The sequence below is a fragment of the Taudactylus pleione genome, unplaced genomic scaffold (genome assembly GCF_031769625.1).
Source record: "Taudactylus pleione unplaced genomic scaffold, aTauple2 ptg000130l, whole genome shotgun sequence".
In the NCBI taxonomy this organism is placed as follows: Eukaryota; Metazoa; Chordata; class Amphibia; order Anura; family Myobatrachidae; genus Taudactylus; species Taudactylus pleione.
This window is the reverse complement of record NW_028284532.1, coordinates 6,762,500-6,784,688: the sequence shown is the minus strand read 5'-3', so window position 1 is coordinate 6,784,688 and position 22,189 is coordinate 6,762,500. Positions and strand designations below refer to the sequence as shown.

Sequence of the window (22,189 nt, the reverse complement as noted above, 5' to 3'; positions counted from 1 at the left end):
GAATACTAAAAGATGCAGCTGGGAGCTAACAGTAATAGCAGGTAATCTGACACCTCAGTGACACAGGGTGATAGCCACAGAACTAACAGCACTTAACAAGACACATAGACATGGAAAACATGAAAGACAGGATACTGGGAGAGAACTGATCTCTCAGACTGAGAATAGCATGGAAGCTAATACAGGAAACTGGAGAACTGTGAGCAGGCTGAAGCAACACGCTGAAGGATTTAGCACAGAGCAACAGTGGGAGTATCACAGGCACTGGATTAACGAAGTTGAACAGCATCTTCCTGAAGTTCTGGGGGTGGATTTATACCCAGGTGTAGCAGATTATTGGAGCACAGCATCAGCTGACTGAGATCATGCTACCATTGGTTAGGAGGACTGTCACATGAGAGGAACTTTCATGGCGGTGCCCATGATGGGAACTCCGATCCCCAAAACACACAGCTGACCATGGAAGTCCGCAAAAGCACCTAAGGTAGAATACTCAGCATCTCACCCCTCACTGCACCAGGCGTCTGACCACAAGGAAGTCAGGGGAAGCCGGCACGGAGGTAAGAGATAGACGATCCTAGGCTGAACCCTGACACTGGGTCGAACCCAGGTCACCAAAGCACAGGTTGAAGCCAGGATACCCCTTTCACACAAAGGGAGATGACCCGGGTTATTCCCGGGTTGTATCCCTTCACACCCGACCCGAGTCTTTCAGCATTCAGTGGGCACTTGGAGATGATCTCACCTCCAAGTGCCACTGTCTCCCGGCCAATCAGCTTGTTTAAGGCACGACCCGGGTCTAAAAGACCCGGGTAGCACCTTTTACACTAGAGCCAGGCTGTCTACCCGGGTTGCAAGTCCCGGGAAAAACCCTGCAAGCTAACAGGGTCGCAGACCTGGGACTGACAACCCGGGTAGCGCATTTTCAGACTTGCGCCAGACCCAGGTTGATGTGCATTCATGCGCAAAAACCCGGGATTTTGGCATAAGTCTGAAAGGAGTATTACTTTCACGTTCTAGTGTGTGTTTGAGTATCAATGTAAGAGTTCAACCAGAGTTTTGAAAGGGCACTATATTTTAATTTCTCCTGGGCACCATTAACCTTAGTTACGCCACTGTTTACTAATGGAAAATTTGACTAGAAATCGCAAAACAAAAAACCAGACTTTAGATAGCAAAAGATCAATGGAGCAATCCATGATTATATAAAATAGACACACAGAAATCCTGAATTTACTAACCATTGGCTTTGTAACCATGATAGAAGCATAGAAACATCACAGCTGATAGCCCCCCCCCCCCCCCCCACACACACACACACACACAAATCCACAACAAGCCCTGGATCTCTAAGTCAGGGCTGGCATTGAAAGATCAAGGAAAAACAGCCAATTGGGGGGGAAGGGGGTGAAACTATAACAAGGAGACAAACAGTAAGGGGGTGCCCTGCTATAACAATAACCAGCTCAAGACTAGAAGTCAGGACTCTCAAAAAAACTGGGGTCCCCCTCCCAAGGGATAACCAATGTGGTATGTGCAAGTAATGGTAATACTGAAAAATTGGGCCTGATGGACGTTATTGTACAGCTGCTGGGACTTAGGGCCTGATTCAGAGCCGGTCGCTATTTGCGGTCGTTCGTTCAACAAAAAGGGGTGGCTATCAAATGAACCATTCGCTCTTTGCGGTCTGTTGACGCCTCTATGTCTGAACGAGCGAACAAAACTTGCGGTTGTAATTTTGAAAAAGAGTACATCGAACAGCGTATGAACTGCTCGCTATTCTTGTGGCTGGTGTTTGCTACCACAAATTTGCGAGCAGTTCTGGCTATAAAATAATCTAGTGACGTGGTCAATCACGCTCCAGTATTAATTATGCACACCCTTAAAACGCCTGTTTTGACCTTTAAGCACGCCTGCGTTCTGCTTTCCACTCCCCGTTTTCAAGCACCTTCCCCTGTTACCACCCACTTACGCCTCCTTCTGTCACTCAAATTAGCAGGCATTCGCTATTTAGCGAACAAACGATTTTCGGCCACACTGACTGGTTCGCGCATGCGTATTACGATCCGTACGCATGCACAGTTGGGCAAACATGGCTCGGAGCGAACGAGCGGCCGCTTACGAGCGGCTCTGAATCAGGCCCTTAGTACACTGTGCAATAATATGCTAATACCACAGGGGGCGTCTTGTGTAAATAGACGCCTTCTGACAGATTCTCTGAATTCTGTGTCTGAAGATGCAGCATTAGATTGTCTGCGTGAACATTGGTCATCTGAGTAATCCCCAAGTTACTTAGGATGGTTGGTGTTTTCACACTGCCACAACCAGTGAAGCTGCAATGGAAGAGACAGACCCTGGCCTTTGCACACATAAAAATGGAGCTGACAAGCCCTCATTTTCAATAATACTGGCTGTTGTCACCCTATCCTTGCCCCATACTTGCCTACATGGTATTTCTCTTTTGCGTGAGACTTGGGGAGAGTAGAAAGATCGGGTCGTTATGGGGGCGGGGCCTGACATTTTGTGTCATTAGGCCCCGCCCCCTTCACGGCAAATTGCTGCTATTGGCATAAATTTGCATAAGGGGCGGGGCTAAATGACGCGATTCATGCAGAATCACGTAATTAAGCCCCGCCCCCTACACAGAGATCCGCGATTGCTGCGGAAGTTCTCCCCATTCTGCCCACTTCGCTAGGAAGTGGGCAGAAAGCAGGAGAAATGCCTACCCTTCCGGGGGTGCGGGGGGTTACCCGAAAAATCGGGAGCCTCCCGCGAAAACCGGGAGGGTAGGCATGTATGCCTTGCCCCCAAATAGCTGCAGCATGCATCAGAATGAGATCTGCACATGTGTAGTGTGGCATCTGCACGTGCGCAGATCTCTCACCATCGGAGATGTATGTAAGCATCGGGCTTGCGTACATCTCTGAATCTGTCCCATTGTTCTGTACAGGTGGACTACAAGTCTCAGCAAGCCTGCCTGGCATGATGGCACTAATAGAACCACAAGTGACAGCTAGCCCAGACATTAAGGACCTTCTGGCGCCTTTAGTCTGCCTGTAAAAAAATTATTAAAAAAACACAAGACACTACATATAGAATCCATTTATTTAAAATAATAATAATAAAAAAAAAACTCCCCCACATCTCTCTTTCACCAATGTAATACTCACAAAATCCATGGATTAGATCCTCTTTGTTCCATGTAGCATCCACAATTATTTTCAAAGCAAAGAAATTTGAACTGTCACCCTTTGCAGGGTCCTGGAGCTGAGTGATAGGTTACTCCCAGTCACTCCATTAAAATGAATGGGGAAGCACAGATTGACTGAGAGCCTGAGAATAGTTTCCATGGCAGTGCCAGCTCTCAGCCAGTCAGCCCTTCTCCTATCATTTCAATCAGTGATGTGCGCTGACCCTTGTGTTTTGATTGTACCTGTAAATTATTCTTTAGTCTTGTTTTGGTTTTGCCAAAACCAACCTCACTTCTTTTGATTTTGGACCTGTTTTTTTTTCCACAAAATTGCTGAAAACAGCTAAAATCACGTAATGTGGGTCTGTTTTTGTTCCAACATTATTATTAACCACAATAACATTAATTTGCAGTCATTTCCAGACAATTTTGAACACTTCACAGCTCACAATATTGTTCACCACTATTGTCCAAAGGCTGACTTGCTAAACTTAGCAAGAGAAGCTGCACAAACACATTTCAGTTTAAAAGACTGTAGCACATCTATGAAACATTGACACACAGCAGTGGTAGACAGGATGGCAGTTTAAAAAACTATACGACCCCATAGAAAACCAAGAATGTTTTCATTAATCAATAACTAGATCAGAGGTCAGAGAGCAGTACAGGGAGATGGAATATGTATGTATTGGAAGGCATGTAAAGGATTGATTTAAGAAAATAAAATTTAAAGCAATAGAAGAATACAATGCTAATGTCCAAGGATTCCTCAGAAATGTTGAAAGAGAAGCCAATACAATTAATAGTTACACCGCAGAGCTGCAAACTCCAAAACAGCCTTTCTTGCACTAACAAATATTAGAGGCTGACCTGCTGACCATACTACCCTACCCCTCCTCCTTCTTAAATGGGTAACACAGCCCTGTAGTATATCAATGAGGTACACCAGAGAATCTGAGGGGTATATTTACTAAAGTGTGGGTTTTTAGAAGTGGAGATGTTGCCCATAGCAACCAATCAGATTGTAGCTATTATCTTATAGGAGGCGCTAGATAAATTTTAAGTAGAATCGTATTGGTTGCTATGGGCAACATCTCCACTTATAAAATCTGCACATTAGTAAATATACCCCTGAGTATGAGGCATAATACCATGTTATTTCTCCTAAATCTAGTCCACAAACAGATTTTCATCTTATTCATTATCTAAAAGCTTGCAAGCATTTCTGTTGACTGTTGTGAATAATCTATTAAAAAAATTTGTGCATATTACTGAATAATACTAAATATGTACCATAATTCTGTTAATTGTTTTTTTGTGAGTCACCACATTATTTCTGGTTACTAATCTGTTGCTAATTAGTAATCAATTAGAGCAATAACTAATAAAAATGTTTGTCTATGCAGAAAAGACTGTCTCCAGTGCCCCTCAAAAATTCTGCCCATAATGAAAATAATAGTGGTGCAAGATGGGATTGTCCTTGGGCTCTCCCACCCACCCTTATGACATGCACAGTTTAACAAACCAAGCATGTCAGTAACAGGGCTGCCACTTTTGTGGCTAAAGTCTTTTGTTTGTTTGGACCCCCACAAAACAATTTTTTGGAAGGACTACCTCTGATCATTAATGAGGAGGTTGATGATGAGGTTGTTGGCAGTGTAGATTGCATGTGCTGGTGGAAACTGCTGGTAGCAGATCCTGGACTGCTTGTTATTATTTTACAAATTATTATAATTTTGTTAAATAAGTTGCATGAACTTGCAGCAAATGACATAACAGGGAAGAGGTGCATAGATGTAAAAGTCCTTGCTTCTACTAACTTTAGCCTCTGAAATGGTACAGAAATGGTACAGAAGATGTCAGGATTTGGGTTAAAAAAATTCCACACCCAAGAAGTGGCTTTTCTGCCCAGGCATGACAATGACATTCTTTATATCATGAGCAAGAACTGCTGCCACTACTAGTGTCAGATAGTACACAAATATCCCCCTCATTCTCCTGTTGCATTTCCACACTAGCGTTCTCAATTTCTATTATATTACCATCTTTACTTGTGCTGCTCATCCCCACATTTGCAGAAGGTGCAGATATTCAGAAATGTCAGACTCACACATAGTACTCATGAACACCCTTAGACTCTCCTGTTTTTCAGCCTCAGTTTTTTTTTCTGCACTGATTTGCCTGTTTTAATTTTGACAACCCTTCTAGACTTCAAGGATTAGAAGGTGTTGCATCGTCATGTGAGGTTACAGAAGAAGATGCCTGACTGACAGCAGTTGAAGAACTACCAGTCAATAATATAGGCCAAAGCTTGAGCTTTTCTTTGCCACTGCATGTAGCATGTGGGCAATTTAGTATTTTTAAACCGTAAACTTTCCCTTTATTATTAGAGGTGATTTTTTTTTTCTTTAACATTGTACAATATTGTTTTGATTTCAGGTGCCCTTTCTTAAACCCTCTATGCCCTTGAGCCCTAGCTTTAGTACACTACAGACTAGTCCCAACACCCTCTTCTGCAGTCAGCCCAACAATGCAGTGCCTGTAGTACAGTGTCCCTCGATCTACATTGAGAAATGGCACCAGATCATGGGGAGAGAATTTTATATACACTAGAATACAAAACACATGAGATCTGGCGCTAGGAAGATGACATTTTGCCTAGTTTGTGGATCTGAATATGGCGGGGAAGATCTGAGCGGGGACTCTGGTCCCATAAGTTCCTGAAAACTGAACCCATTTGTCTCTAATTTCAATGGAGTGACAGAAGCATAGGGACCCTGCAAAAGGTGTCTGTTCATTGTTGTTTTGTTTTGAAAAAAATTGTGGATGCTACTGTACATGAAACAAAGAGGATTTATTCATGTATTTTGTGAGTATTAAATTAGTGAAAGAGGGATGTGTGGGCAGCCTGGTGACAGGCGGGAATTAAGGGTACACCCATACTGGGTCCAGAGGGGCCCTGAGGCCCAGATAGGCACAAAACATGGCCACGGACGGCGGACTCACTGTTCCACCTGTGGCCACTGGGACCCATAGCTGCCACCCAGTGGCTGGTCCCTTGTAGCCTGGCCCGGGCAGTGCTGGGCCGGGCATGACCTTTAAGTCAGCAATGCGGTGGTGTAACCTTATAGTAAGGTGATGGGGACTGCAGATGGAAGAAGGTGAAGGGGAAGAGGAAGGTGATAGGGACTGATGATGGGAGAAGGTGATATGGGCTGGAAGATGGTGATGGGGGCTGGGGATGGACAAAGGTGAAGGGGAGGGAGGAAGGTGATGGGGCTGGGGATAGAGGATGGTGAAGAGGACAGAGAAAGGTGAAGGGGACTGGGGAGGCAGGTGATGGAGGAAGGTGATGGGGCAGAGGAACGTGATGGTTTGGGGATGGAGGAAGGTGAAGGGGCAGAGGAATGTGATGGGGGCTGGGAGCAGAAGGTGATAGGGGCTGGGGACAAAAGAAGGTGAAGGGGGCTGGGGACGCAGGTGATAGAGGAAGGGTGATGGGCAGAGGAAGGTGATAGGGGCTGGGGACAGAGGAAGGTGATGGAGCTGGGGATAGAAGAAGATGTAGGTGGCAGAAGGTGATAGGGGCTGGGGACAGAGGAAGGTGAAGGGGGCTGGGGGCAGAGGAAGGTGAAGGGGGCTGGGAACACAAGTGATGGAGAAAGGTGATGGGGCTGATTAATGTGATGGGCTGGGTGCAAAGGAAAGTGATTGGGCTGGGGACGAAGAAAGTGATGGGGGCTTCTGGGCTGATGATGGTGATAATAGATTGAATATGAGGAAGGTGATGAGGGGCTGAGGAATGAGGATGGCTGGCTGCAGACATCATCCCTCCTACCCCTAAGGCATCCACAGCACTGTCATCAAGAAGACCTTGCAAGAGACGGCAGACAAGATTTACAGCCTGTATCATTAGCAGTGGCGTAACTAGGGTATTTGGAGCCCAGGGCAAATTTGAAAACGGAGCCCCCCCCATGTGCGCGCAACATGCCACACCCCTTTATTTTCAAACTGAACATTCCTATCCATATGCACCTTAACCCCAGTAGTAACCCTTATACAGTACCCCCAGTATGCAGTTGTGGTCCCTCTCATGCAGGCCCATAGTAGTGCCCCTTATACAGTATCCCCAGTAGTGGTCCCTCTTATACAGCCCCCAATTAGTTCCCCTTACTCAGTACCCCCAGTAGTGGCCCCCCCAAATGCAGTGCCCCACGTAGTGTTCCCCCTTATGCAGTGCCCCCAGTAGCAGTCCCCACAATGCAGTGTGCCCAGTAGCGGTATCCCCTTATGCAGTGCCCTTTTATATAGTGCCCCCAGCAGTAGTCCCCCCCATGCAGTTTTCCCAGTAGTGGTCCCCTTATGCAGGCACCCTGTAGTGATCCCCCCTATCTAGTGGCCCCTGTAGTGGTCCCTGCAGTGCCCCTAGCAGTAAGCCCCTTATATAGTGCCCCCAGTAGTAGTGTCCCCCCTCCCATGCAGTGCCCCCAGTAGTGGTCCCCCTGATGCAGGCACCCAGTAGTGACCCCCCCCATCCAGTGGTCCCTGTAGTGGCCCTTCCTATTATTGCCCCCAGTAGTGGTCCCCCGAGTGCAGTGCCTCTAGTAATACTAGGCCCCTTTTAGAATGCCTCCAGTGGTGGTCCTCCTCCCAAGTAGTAGTCCCCAGTAGAGTAGCCCCCCCCCAGTAGAGGTCCTCCCAATGGCACCCCCAGTAGATGTCCCCCCCAGTAGTAGCCAACTCCTCCCCCGTTGTGCAGATAGGTTTAAAAATAAATAAATATATATAAAAATATACTTACCTGATTCCTGCACCTGTCCGCGATGCCGCTCCCGCCCTCCAGTCCGCCCGGGCTGGCGCTCAGCATTATGGGACTGACGTCCCGGCGGGCGGGCCATTACCGTGGCCGGCTGCGCCCCCCCCCCGCGCCGCCGATCCAACGTCGCCCAGGGCACGAACCCCGCTCGCCCTGCCCTAGTTACCCCACTGATCATTAGTGACAGAGAGATAGAGTGGTAAGTCATGGTGTATTTTTACTTTATTTTAAGGCTGGCATAATTTCAGTTAACATTATCATGCTTCACATATCACACATGCAGGGGAGGGATGTGCAGGAATGGGGGTTGTGGTGGTGAGTATGTGGGCCCCCCAGGGACATTAAATTTCTGTTGCCGGCCCTGTGTGTGTGGGAAAGCTTTTTTAATAAAAGTGTACAATATTCTGTATCTTTTGTTTATTTTAATATTTTCTTTAGCCATTAATGTCTGAGCATGCTGGCACGTGGTTCTGCAAGTGCTATCATGCCAGGGCGGACTTGCTTGGACTCCTGTAAAAAAACTATTTTATTTCACTATTTATTACCATTACCCCCACATACCTGCAGCAATTTGGGGAAGAGTCCAGGTTGATTGTACCATTTCGGGGGGGGGTCCCAAGTTTCCAAGGCATTACATCTCTGGGCTGACCAGTTGGTGGCTGATTACCATTATGGCATGTGGATCCCTTGCTGTTTTTATCCCTGCAATAGCATTACCCACCCTCCCTCAGCCCTAGTTGGTCCTGCCAGATGCTGGTTTTTGGAAAACCGAGGAAAACTCATGCCTCGGCGGGTGACACCCGGGTGCGGCCCGCAACCCCCTTGTGATGCAACTGCATAAAGGGAACAATCAGCCAGGTTTTAGATAGAAAAAAGATGGGTGTCTCTGGCACTTTGCAATAAACACTGATAAACATTGAATAGTAAATCCTGTATTTTTGGGCACCAATCTGCTGCCAATGTCCATTGGATTGTAATAGAAAGCAAACACGAATCTTAGTACAATTACCGCCTAGACCAGTGGGCCTAAAACTCAGTCTTCAAGGCAGCCTAACAGTCCAGGTTTTAAGGATATCCATAGTTAAGCACAGATTGCTAAATCAAATTGACTGAGGGACACCCATGTCTATGCAGAGCCGTAACTAGACTTTTTGGTGCCCTGTACCAGAAAGAGCATTGGCGCACTTACCTATTTTTCAAATGGGGACAAAACGCACCCGAAAAAGGGGCATGACCTCATGGGGAAGAGTCATGTGGGGGCCAGGAGCTGGGTATAAAATAAGATAAAGCTACAAGTGAGAATGATTATAAACAGAAAATTGAAAGGCTCGAACAGCGCCCCCCTGCCCTGCGGTGCCCTGGGCGGTGGCACAGGTCCCACTACCCTAGTTACCCAAGACTAATCTCTGCTTGTGCACTCAGTTCCCTTGTCAGGCAGTGAAAAAAAAGGGTCTCATTGTAGAAACTATAAGAAGAACCTTATCCTCCAACTTTGACAACTAAAAGAACACTGAAAGACTTAACAGGACAACTAAAGCATTATTGAACTATTATTAACAAATTGTGTTTGGCGCAGCTGAAGACCGCCCAATCCAGATAATTTTTTGTTCCTGACCTGGCAAAGGACTTTACTTGGGGAAGCAGCCTATACTAATATATAGAATTTATTGAATTATTTAGTATAATTTTACTATATATTTAGCGTATTGTAGGCATTGTGTTATACATATATATATATATATACACATATACAGTACATCTAAAGTGCCGCCCATCCACTTGCTATAAGCAGTATATATATATATATATATATATATATATATATACAGTCAGGTGCATAAATATTGGGCATTGACAGAATTTTCATATTTTGGCCTCTATTCACCACCACAATGGCTTTGAAATTAAACAAACTAGATGTGCTTTAACTGCAGACTTTCAGATTTCATTTGAGGGTAATTACATCCAAATCAGGTGAACGGTGTAGGAATTACACCGGTTTCTATATGTGCCTCCCACTTTTTAAGGGGCCAAAAGTAATGGGACAAACAAAACAATCCTGAATCTAACTTTCACTTTTTAATATTTTGTTGCAAATCCTTTGCAGGCAATTACAGCCTGAAGTCTGGAACGCATAGACATCACCAGACGCTGGGTTTCATCCCTGGTGATGCTCTGCCAGGCCTCTACTGCAAATGTCTTCAGTTCCTGCTTGTTCTTGGGGCATTTTCCCTTCAGTTTTATCTTCATCAAGTGAAATGCATGCTCAATCGGATTCAGGTAAGGGGATTCACTTGGCCATTGCATAACATTCCACTTTTTAGCCTATAAAAACTCTTTGGTTGCTTTTGCAGTATGCTTCGGGTCATTGTCCATCTGCACTGTGAAGCGCCGTCCAATGAGTTCTGAAGCATTTGACTGAATATGAGCATATAATATTGCCCGAAACACTTCAGAATTCATTCTGCTGCTTTTGTCAGCAGTCACATCATCAGTAAATACAAGGGAACCAGTTCCATTGGCAGCCATACATGCCCACGCCATGACATTACCACCACCATGCTTCACTGATGAGGTAGTATGTTTTGGATCATGAGCAGTTCCTTTCCTTCTCCATACTCTTCTCTTCCCATCACTCTGGTACAAGTTAATCTTTGTCTCATCTGTCCATAGGATGTTGTTCCAGAACTGTAATGGCTGTTTTAGATGTTGTTTGGCAAACTCTAATCTGGTCTTCCTGTTTTTGTGGCTCACCAATGGTTTACATCTTGTGGTGAACTCTCTATATTCACTCTTGTGAAGTCTTCTCTTGATTGTTGACTTTGACACATATACACCTACCTCCTGGAGAGTGTTCTTGATTTGGCCAACTGTTGTGAAGGGGTTTTTCTTCACCAGGGAAATAATTCCTCTGTCATCCACCACAGTTGTTTTCCGTGGTCTTCCGGGTCTTTTGGTGTTGCTGAGCTCTTCGGTGCGGTCTTTCTTTTTAAGAATGTTCCAAACAGTTGATTTGGCCACACCTAATGTTTTTGCTATCTCTCTGATGAGTTTGTTTTGATTTTTCAGCCTAATGATGGCTTGCTTCACTGATAGTGACAGCTCTTTGGATCTCATATTGAGAGTCGACAGCAACTGATTCCAAATGCAAATGTCACACCTAGAATCAACTCCAGACCTTTTACCTGCTTACTTGATAATGAAATAACGAGGGAATAGCCCACACATGTCCATGAAATAGCTTTTGAGTTGATAGTCCCATTACTTTTTGCCCCTTAAAAAGTGGGAGGCACATATAGAAACCGTTGTAATTCCTACACCGTTCACCTGATTTGGATGTAATTACCCTCAAATTAATTCTGCAAGTCTGCAGTTAAAGCACATCTTGTTTGTTTCATTTCAAAGCCATTGTGGTGGTGAATAGAGGCCAAAATATGAAAATTCTGTCAATGTCCCAATATTTTTGCACCTGACTGTATATATATAGTTAGTGCCCAGCTGGTCTAGGACTTATGTTTATGCTGGTGCTGACCAGTTTGTATGAGATTCCCAAACTTGTCTCCTGTTTCTACGGCTGCTGTGTGTAAAGAGTGAGTCCATTTACCCCTGGAGTGGGACCCCTATCACAACTGTGTCACATTATATATCATTCCCTCTAATGGCGGCACTGAGGAATTTTTGAAAAAAGACAACACAGCCATCATTAGGTCTAGACCTAATGATGGCTCTGTTGTCTTTATTCAAAAATCCCTGAGTGCCACCTTTAGAGGGGATGATATGTGCGGTGTATGCTTACACTAATATATATAATATGTTTTATATATATATATATATATATATATAATTGCAATGATGGGTGTGTTATTAGAGTGACATACAGGGGTGTTACTGAAAGTAGGTGCGTGCAGAGATGCTGAATCACTCACATTGGAGGACATAGGCCATACTTAGATGGATAATCTAGCAGACTGTGTGTCTAATGGTAATGTCTAACTGCAAAAGTGGGTGTCTCAGTCCTTGCACATTCGGACGGACGGCTGTGCACCATGCAAGGGGTTAGTAGCAGCCGCGACTGCGTCCAACTTAGAATCAGAATGAGGGAGCATCCCATTCCCTCAGCAGACCCCGCCCCTATCAGGGCTGCTTTCAAAAAATTCCTGGGCTGGTTTTCAATCCCAATCCGCCCCTGCAAGTGTCACATATTATATTAATCAGCACAGTCTCCTGATGAATCCTACAGATGTGCCCAGTTTCATTGTGGCTGATCGGTACACAAACGTGCGCACGCATCACGTCATGCAATTCCTTGTGGCTGCATTCAACATGCTACGCTATGGCGCTCACTGAGATCACACCATGCATTCCTATGGAGGCACAGTCTCGTATCCGCTTGTGGGCACGCGTATCGTGCTATGCATGGCACGATTCACCGCAAACAGTTTAGCTGGCATATCTGTAGTTGCATCACATTGTGATGCATTTTCGTGCAAAAAAGATGCCTGGCGCGAGTCATACAGGACCTAGCGCACCAAAAAGGTCAGTTTGCCATAACTGCAGCAAAGGTATATGAGGGCACATCTTTATACACCTGGACGTCCTATAGTCTCAGGAATAGGCTCACTCACCACCAAACTGTCAGAATTCGTAGATTTGACACTACAACCACTAGTAATCAAACAAAAAAGTTATTTAAGAGACAGACTCAAGTTTTGGAGATTCTGAACAAGACCACATGGAGAGAAGGCTACCTTTTGGTCACATACGATGTAAAATCTCTCTATACTTGCATTGACCACCAACAAGGTGTGGATGCCATAAAATCAATAATGGAACTTGAACTGGGAATTCCAGAAGAAAAGATCAAGTTTGTGATAGAAAGTATAACATTCATACTAACACACAACCATTTTTGGTTCAATGGCTCCCACTACAGACAGGTTCGCGGCACAGCTATAGGGACGAAATTTGCCCCTAGCTACGCGAACCTGTTCATGGCAAAGTGGGAGAATGATACCATATGGCACAATAACCCTTTCAATCAATACATATTGGTTTGGCAACGATATATAGATGATGTCTTTATGATCTGGAAAGGGGGTTTGGAAGAACTGCAAATGTTCAGTAAGTATATCAACGAAAATAATATCAATCTAGAGTTTACATCGACTTGGAGCAACAGCTCACTAGACTATCTAGATTTGACCATTTATATAGAACACGACACAATACAAACCAAGACTTTTACTAAACCAGTGGATATGCACAAATTCATTCCCCCAACAAGCAATCATCATAGGAATTGGATTAGAAGTATCCCAGGAGGCCAGTTCAAAAGAATACGATGTAATTGCTCAAAAATGGAAGTATTCGAAGAACAGACAGATCTTTTGAAAAACAAATTTATTAATCAACATTACGATCCGGAACTCTTAGAAACAGCACTCCTGGAAGCTAAAACAACAGAAAGAACAACTCTCCTTAAATACAAACCAAAAAGAAAGGAAAAAAAAGGACCCTTCTTCATCACGCAATTTAACAGTCAATTTAAAGATATAGAAAAAATCATTCGTAGACACTGGCATATCCTTCTAAAAGATGACATCCTGAAAGATCTCTTACAGAAGAAACCTCAATTCGTGTATAGAAGAGCACCAAATTTAAAACAGAGAATAACCACAAGTTATTTAAAGCCAATAAAAGAAAATAAAAGTATTAGGAACACCTGGATTGAAAAAAGGAATCCAGGATTTTACTACTGTAACAGATGCAAAGCATGTAAAATGACCGGAAAAAAACAGACTTCATCAGTGTGTGAGTTTACATCAAATATCACGGAAAAGCACTATAAGATTAAAGAAACCATGACTTGTGACACCCAAGGGGTGATTTATCTTCTGACTTGCCCTTGCGGCCTACAATATGTAGGCTGCACTAAAAGGAATCTCAATATAAGGATTAAGGAACATATTAACAACATCGAGAAGAAATTCGAGGCCCATAGTGTCTCCAACCATTATAAAAATGTTCATAATGGGGACCCAAGCACACTTCACTTTCATGCTATTAAAAAAATAAACAAACCCTGGAGGGGAGGGGATTATATAAAGTTAATGTCGCAAGAAGAATCAAAATGGATTCATGAACTCAAGACGCTCAAACCAAGAGGACTGAATATCGATTTTGAATTTACATATTTCCTTAAAGACTAAGACAAGAGGGCCCCAAGTAGTATCTAAGAGCATCACTAGTACGGGAATTTCCAATCTGGGAGATAAGGGACACATTAGAGGTCACTACTTACATACCACCCTGTCACCGCCCAACCACTTCCGAACTTGGAAGCTAAACAGGGTAGGGCCTGACAAGTAATGTGATGGGAGACCTCACATGAACATCAGGTTATGTAGTTCAACCTCAATATGATGTCATTTGCTCCCTAAATGTGGAAATACGATGCTAGAAGATAATCATCATGCAAGGGCCCTAAGAACCACAATTCAACTTCACCAATAAATAAATCAACTTCGCCAAGAAGAAAAAGGATGAACCAAATCAATTAGAAACATTTAACTAATAGAGAATCCATTAAAAGAGATATTAATATATATCTGAATCAGAAAAACTAATAGAGAATCCATTATAAGAAAAATAACATACATTAGAATTAGAAAATATATTACTTCACTATATCCATATAGGGAAGTTTATAATTCATAACTTCGCTTATCCCTAATAAAAAATCTTCTATGTTTTAATTTACCCCATTAGATCTTAGTGCCATTTCTCATCTTTACATATGTATGATAACCTACTATGTATCTATATGTAACATTTTTAGTCTCATTATGTAACACACTCATTCCAGGTTTTCTCATGTTATACAACTCACCACCGTCTTTATGTTGCTGCAGTGTGAGCAACGAATGAGTTAAATAGGAGGGTCTGAAAGCCCTACAAAAGGAAATCACTGACAAAGGACACGCACTCACAGCCCTGACGAAGCCCGCATTCTGATTGGACGGGCAAAACGCGTAGGCCACGCCCCCTGTACGGAACAATACCCGGAAGAGGGAAGCCGACGGTGACACAGACGTGCACGCACACCGCCGGTAACATCCCTCTACAGCGGCTGAAGGATTCCATCGCTCTGGCTGCTACCCCACGGGACCCACCCAAGACAGGTCTCTAACATCTCCAACGGGACCGGGATTTAACCGTAAGGAGGCAATACACGACACACCAGTAAGGAATGCTGACATTGCCTATACTGACACAGAGGTAGGAGGTGCATGCACCGACCAACGTTTTAAACCTTTTTTTGGAAACTGAACTCTGACATGTCTTTTTACATGACTATATACAGCAAGGATTTATGAGACATCCATTATTAAAAGACATTCTTGGATCTTTTATACAGCTGCTGCTATTAGCTTGGACTTTACTTATTATTTTATTTTATTTATTTATTATACCCACGCCACTTAACATACTTGTTTTTTTATTATAATTTTTTATAAAAGTTATATGCTGCATTATTATATGTTTCAATATCCATTTGTTTTCATTATTGTGATGTATCCACTCAATTAGGGTAACACTATACCATTGTTAATATAGCAATCCTGATCTAATTAGGATAATAGAATATCACCATTTTAATCAACTTTCATATTAATTTTTTTTTTTTTTTTTTGTTTTAACCCTAGTCCTGCCAGGATCATATTTTAACATACATGTAACCATCAATAAATTATTTTTGTTATCCCTTTTTACATACCATTATCTTCACTCTATTTTGCGCCCTATACGATCTCTAACATCTTTATACATTGTTTTATAATAAAAAAAACCGACTTCATAATTATGCCCTTAATATATTTTATTCTACAGTAATACGGTTTGTATTTTAATTAAATCCTCCTTTCACAAAACAATATATAAAAAAGTTAAATGCTATGAGATAGAAGCATAAAACAATACATAGAAAGAATGTGTTACCTGCTGTAGCTGAATGAACAGGTTTGTCCCCTTTTTGTCTGTGCAGTCTTGAGTTGTTCTCCTCCCTTTTTGCTCAACATTGCACTGTATGACTTTTAGGACATCACTTTCTCTCTCACTACAGTGACTGTGGACTGAACCTGTGCTGCTCGTTACTCAACTGTAGAGGTGAGTTCTACACAACTTAATTTAAACTGAAGAGCTATCAGCCATTCTAGACATCAGAGTTAAGGTGCGTACACAGTAGATGATAGAGGAATGAATGTACGATTACAACATAGTAATCGTACAATCGCTCATCTTCCCGTGCAGAGGGATAATGTGCCTACACTGAATGATATTTCATTCAGTGCAGGCACCCTCCCTCATTCCCGAACAGGCCCAACCTGCCATTATCGACAGGTTGGCCAGCATTTTCAGGCGATGATTGTTGTCGAAAACGACTAGCGGGAGCGTGCATCGCTGGTCATTTTTCGACATTATACTGCACGATTACTGAACAATTAATGAGCGATTGAACAATTCCGATGTCGTAATCATTCAATCGTTCATGTTAATCGCCCAGTGTGTACGCACCTTTCGGGCTTAAATATATCCTAATTTTAAAGGATAATCCTATGTTTCCTACTGGAATCCTTTCCATTGCAATTTTTTTTTTTTACTGGAATCAGAAAACCGATACACCTTAATTACACAGCTTATACTGTAAAATGATTTTCAACCAACATTGGGCCTGATTCAGCAAGGATCGCAGTTGCTTATACGCACGCAATCAGCCGATTGTTGCATACTAAGCATCCTTATGCATCACAGTGCGCATTCACGAGGCGGCCGCTGCGATCGCAGAGGATACGCAGAACCACGGTAGAGTGATTGACAGGAAGTGCCATTTGTAGGTGGTGACGGGGGTTGATCGGGTGAACAAAGGCGTGCCAGTGCATTGGGACGGTGTTGCATGGGCGTGCATAAATTAGCCAATGCGATACCATACGCAGCCTGAGGCCTCATAGCGTGCGCTGAAGTAAGCAATTCCTGAGTGAGGTCTGACCTGCCTTAACTCTGCGCATGGGTCCGATGTTACTCAGTGTTACCGATTATTTTGCTATGTTGCCCAAGTATACAGATTTGAGTAAGGGGAAGTGGACGTCCTTATGTTAGACTACGATCGCAAAGCGAATTGCAATTATTTACATATCACCGCTGATATTAGCAACTGCATTGCGTGCATATAAGCAGAATAGTGATCCATGCTGAATCAGACCAATTGTCCCTTTCCTAATCCTATGTCTTCTGTTTTGGAAAACACCCTCCCCCACCTGAGTTGTAATGTTTTTTTGTCCTAGCAATGATAGCTGGGAGCAGTTCTGATATAAACAATGTGTCTGTTAGAAACTGACACTAGGCTGTTTGAACTTGTTTACATCTCCTGGACAAGAACCATTATGACACTAGCTAGGGTCAGTTTTACAAAATTATGGAGAATGTTGCCCTGGAACCCCCAGCATTCTACTAGTTTGGATTTGTCAGGGAAAATTTTCATTTTGGATGATGTAAGCCACTAATATGGTAATTGGGAAACGGTCCTAAGAATTGCTTTCCTTAATTTAGCACACAAAAAAATGAGAAATACGGTGGCTAAACTTTTAGTGTTATGAGTTATTGGGTTTTTCTTTTGAAGTCTATAGTATAAGTAATGTAATTCTTAGTATTTTAGATTTTTCTTTAAGTTAAGGCTGAATATTGTGGGTCAAAATTAATCAAAAGAGTTTAAAAAAAAGTTTTTAATTATATAGTGTACATTCATGTATGTTCGTCAACTCTGTTGTGTTTTTGGGTGGTGGCTTGGACTGCACACCCTAATATTAAACATAATAAGAAGTGTTGCCATGCTGAGACTTGTAGAACAACACAGGTGCACACTCTGAGTACTAAGAACACTGATAGTCAATATAATCCTAATAAACTCTTGTTTGCCCATCGACCACGTCAAGGTGAACCCCATAAGCTGGGTCCATAACATCCCTACTACTAACACATTATATCAATTTATCCAGGACTTGCCTATCATAGTGCCCATTCTAATATGTAGACAGCAAATGTAGGAACCTGTGTAGATGATTAAAGGGCAGATGGCACCAAGCCCCCTCCCCCTTTTCTACCCTATTTGTGTATTTTGTACACTTGAAGGCTGAGACTCCTTCTGCTTAGTATTTGCATTAGAGATGAGCGGGTTCCAGTGGCAAACGCAGGATTTTGAAAGGGGGGTTTCCAAATAATTGGTTACAGACTCAATGACAAGAACGTCTAACCAGAATAAGCTTGCAACATACACTTTATTGTGTACTTCAAGTGTATTAATATAAATAACAATAAATAATATAAATAACAAGGCATCTGGGCATAAAGCTTGCTTATGCACAATGTGTAACAGTATGTATGAACAAAATTTAAACTACCAGTGCAATTTCAACATTTGAACTAAACGTAAAGTAATTTAATAGTACTTTAAATGTCAATATGTCCCAGTTCCATTCTACGGTTAAGGAGGCAAATAAACTCTGCCAGGACATGATCTATAGCAGGAGGGGTTTTATTATGTATATGGAGCAAAGCTAAACCATTCAGACGGCTTTGCCCCATAGTGCTGCGCAAATGGCTTTTTAGAAGCTTTAGAGAACTAAAGCTACACTCTGATTCACAGGTAGTGACTGGAAGTACACATAATATCTGAAGTAGGGTGTTTATATTGGGGTATGCCAGCTTACTAGCATGGCATAGAGATTCAAAAGGTGTGGAGGGAAGAATGGCAGTATCCTGAGCTTTCCAATGATTTTTCCATAGCATCAGCTCAGCATGGAATGTTCTTGGAGAAGGAAAATCATCCTCATACATATTAGTGAAATTAGTTATCATTTGGCTCTGATCTGCACTGTCTGTAACAATTACAGATGGAATGATGGTCAGTGCTGTCATGGCTTTTGTCTGATGATCAGAGAAGGTTGTCAAGATACGGGACAGTAATGACACGCCTGTAATAGATTTCAGGATTTTCTGCTGGCACATTGCTTCTATGGGTTTGATGACCACGGGTACGTGGGAGACTAGATGTTACTCCTCACATTAATCCTAGATCACTGGCTTTCTTAAAGAGCATGGCATGCTCATTATCAATATCCTGTCTGATTCCTGCCATTGTAACCTTTAGAACCTCAACTGCAGAACAGGCCTTCACAATGTCATTTGCTTTAGCTTGTAGTAAGACTGTAAGTCCTTTAACAAACGACATACAGTGCTGTACTACTACTAAAGTAATGATGTAGTCAAAACTAAAGTAGTCAAAGTAAGGTGCAGAGATTTGGCATCAACCACACTATCTTTGCTCCAGGATGCTGGATTTTCTGATGGTGGACTATAAATGTCCACAAAACATTTCACTATTGCAGGATACAAGTCAAGGAAGGTCTCCAGTGCATGATGCCGTTCTATCCAATGGGTCCTGCACAGAGACTTCAACCTTTTTCTTGTAGCTTCTGGGCACTCGCTAGAAATAGCAGCCTCAAGAGCAGTTTGGCGTTTTGGGTGAGAGTCAAAAAAGTGTGTACTCGATCCACAGCACCAAACATATTGCTCACCATGGAAATATTAGAAGCTGCCATGATGGCTAGGTTTAAAACATGGGAGCAGCAATGGGTATAGACCGCCTTTGGGTACTGCCGAGATATAATTGCAGTAGCACCTTTCACCTTCCCTGCCATTGACCCTGCACCGTCATATGCCTGACCACGAAGTTTGTTCACAGTAAGTCCGGCCATATTAATGCCTGTGAGGATTTGTTGTGCAATATTTTGCCCAGTGACCCCCTCGCTGCATTCTATATATCTTAGGAACTTCTCTCTAATTAAACCTTCTTTACTGACAAATCGAACGACAAGAGCTAGTTGTTCTTTATTGCTGATGTCAGCTGTTTCATCAGCTATGACGGTAAAGAATTCATCCACATCTGCAACTATCATCCTAGTCAGAATGTTTCCACAGATGTCTATGATTCCGTTTTGAACCCGCCAGCTAGTGTACCTTGAATTTTTGGCTGACTTACTTAGATGTTCTCTCAACTCACTGTCTCCCTCACTTCTGTAATCTAATATAGCCTTGAAGTTGCCTTTGTAAGCAGAGTCACCTGCGTCACTGTCTCTATGGCCTCTTAGACCAATATTTTGTTGCCCACACAGAATGATGGCGCTAAGTATTGGTCTAAGCTTTGCTCGATTTTCTTCAAAATTCCTACCCCTTTCTGCATTTAGATAGTGGTCCACTGGCTTCTGGAGTCCCTTATAAGTGTTTTTAAACTCTGTGCCTAGTGATACAGCATTCATATGGGTTAAACTCACTTGGTGCTTATTTAATGCGCTAACTATTTTTGTCCAGTTAGAATATGGTACAGACACAACGTTTTCTGCTGCACCACTTGGCAGAGAGAAAAGAGTACATAAAACACAAAGTCCAGCATCAAGGCATTTGGAATATGCCAGCCATTTGATTTGTGACAGATAGTCATGTTGGAACTTGCGTTGCTTTCCATACAACAGCTTCTTTGGAAATTTAAAATCTTTTGGGGGTTTATAAAAATTCTCTAGAACATTGAACTTCTCTGCATCACTCAGGGAATAAGATAGGGCAATGCTGCTGTCCGGTTGAAATGGATGAAGCTGTTCCACAAGTAGACCTCTCGGTGCATTCCCTGTGTCTGCCTCATTATCTGAGCATCCTTCTGAAAGACCTGGACATTCGTCTAAGTTTATTATTGACGTGGTTATTTCAGCAGAGGATGCTCCTGCCTCACTCTCAGAGTTTCCCTCCAAAAGAACTGTTCCAGGGTGTTCTACCAAACAGTTTTCAGAAACAGTGGAAGCCGTCACTGATGGCAGTGCTGTAGCTTTTGAAGCTGCTTTAAAATATATCTGGATCGCACCCTTTTGTTTACATGGCCGCTTTGACATTGTTCTTATGTCGGAAACAACTTGTGACTTTTCTATAAGATACAATTAAAGTAAAATATGTAAAAAAAAAAAAAAATTATATAGTATTATCATGGATAAAAACAAAACACATCCCTACCACATACTAATGGTGCATACACACGGTCAGATAAAGTGTACAAATTAAACTATAAGGATCAGATCATTATCACTCAAATAGTACAATTTTAATGCCCCCTCAAATGATGGTCAATGAGCAGGCACGAATGGTCGAATAACATACAGCAGCTGGCATAATCTTATAAATATTATCCTCCCATCCCCCGGGAATAACATACAGCAGCTGGCATAATCTAATAAATATTATCCTCCCATCCCCCGGGAATAACATACAGCAGCTGGCATAATCTAATAAATATTATCCTCCCATCCCCCGGGAATAACATACAGCAGCTGGCATAATCTAATAAATATTATCCTCCCATCCCCCGGGAATAACATACAGCAGCTGGCATAATCTAATAAATATTATCCTCCCATCCCCCAGGAATAACATACAGCAGCTGGCATCATCCAGTAAATATTATCCTCCCATCCCCCCACCCCCCTGGAATAACATACAGCAGACAGCAGCTGGCATAATCTAATAAATATTATCCTCCCATCCCCCGGGAATAACATACAGCAGCTGGCATAATCTAATAAATATTATCCACCCATCCCCCGGGAATAACATACAGCAGCTGGCATCATCCAATAAATATTATCCTTCCATCCCTCCACCCCCCGGGAATAACATACAGCAGCTGGCATAATCTAATAAATATTATCCTCCCATCCCCCGGGAATAACATACAGCAGCTAGCATAATCTAATAAATATTATCCTCCCATCCCCCGGGAATAACATACAGCAGCTGGCATCATCCAATAAATATTATCCTCCCATCCCCCTACCCCCCGGGAATAACATACTGCAGACAGCTGGTATAATCTAATAAATGTTATCCAGGATAATATTTATTAGATTATGCCAGCTGTCTGCTGTATGATATTCCCGGGGGATGGGAGGATAATATTTCTTAGTTTATGCCATCTGTCTGCTATTCCCAGGGGTGGGGGGATGGGAGGATAATATTTATTAGATTAAGCCAGGCTGTCAGCTATTCCCAGGGGTGGGGGGATGGGAGGATACCTCCACTGAGGACAC

General features: G+C 42.8%; 1 protein-coding gene and 1 pseudogene across 2 annotated transcripts in view; both read left to right on the top strand.

Moving 5' to 3' along the window:
* Window positions 1-488: 488 nt before the first annotated feature.
* Window positions 489-22,189, top strand: part of LOC148523556 (retinol dehydrogenase 7-like) — a 66,209-nt gene continuing 44,508 nt past the window's right edge. The window contains exon 1 of one of the 2 annotated variants that reach the window (XM_088473177.1): window positions 489-560. The gene's annotated coding sequence lies outside the window, so the exon portion shown is untranslated. Of the gene's footprint in view, window positions 561-16,125; window positions 16,173-22,189 lie in introns of those variants that run through there. The other variant, XM_088473176.1, reaches the window with a different exon arrangement.
* On the top strand, window positions 14,298-14,416 carry LOC148523557 (5S ribosomal RNA; annotated as a pseudogene).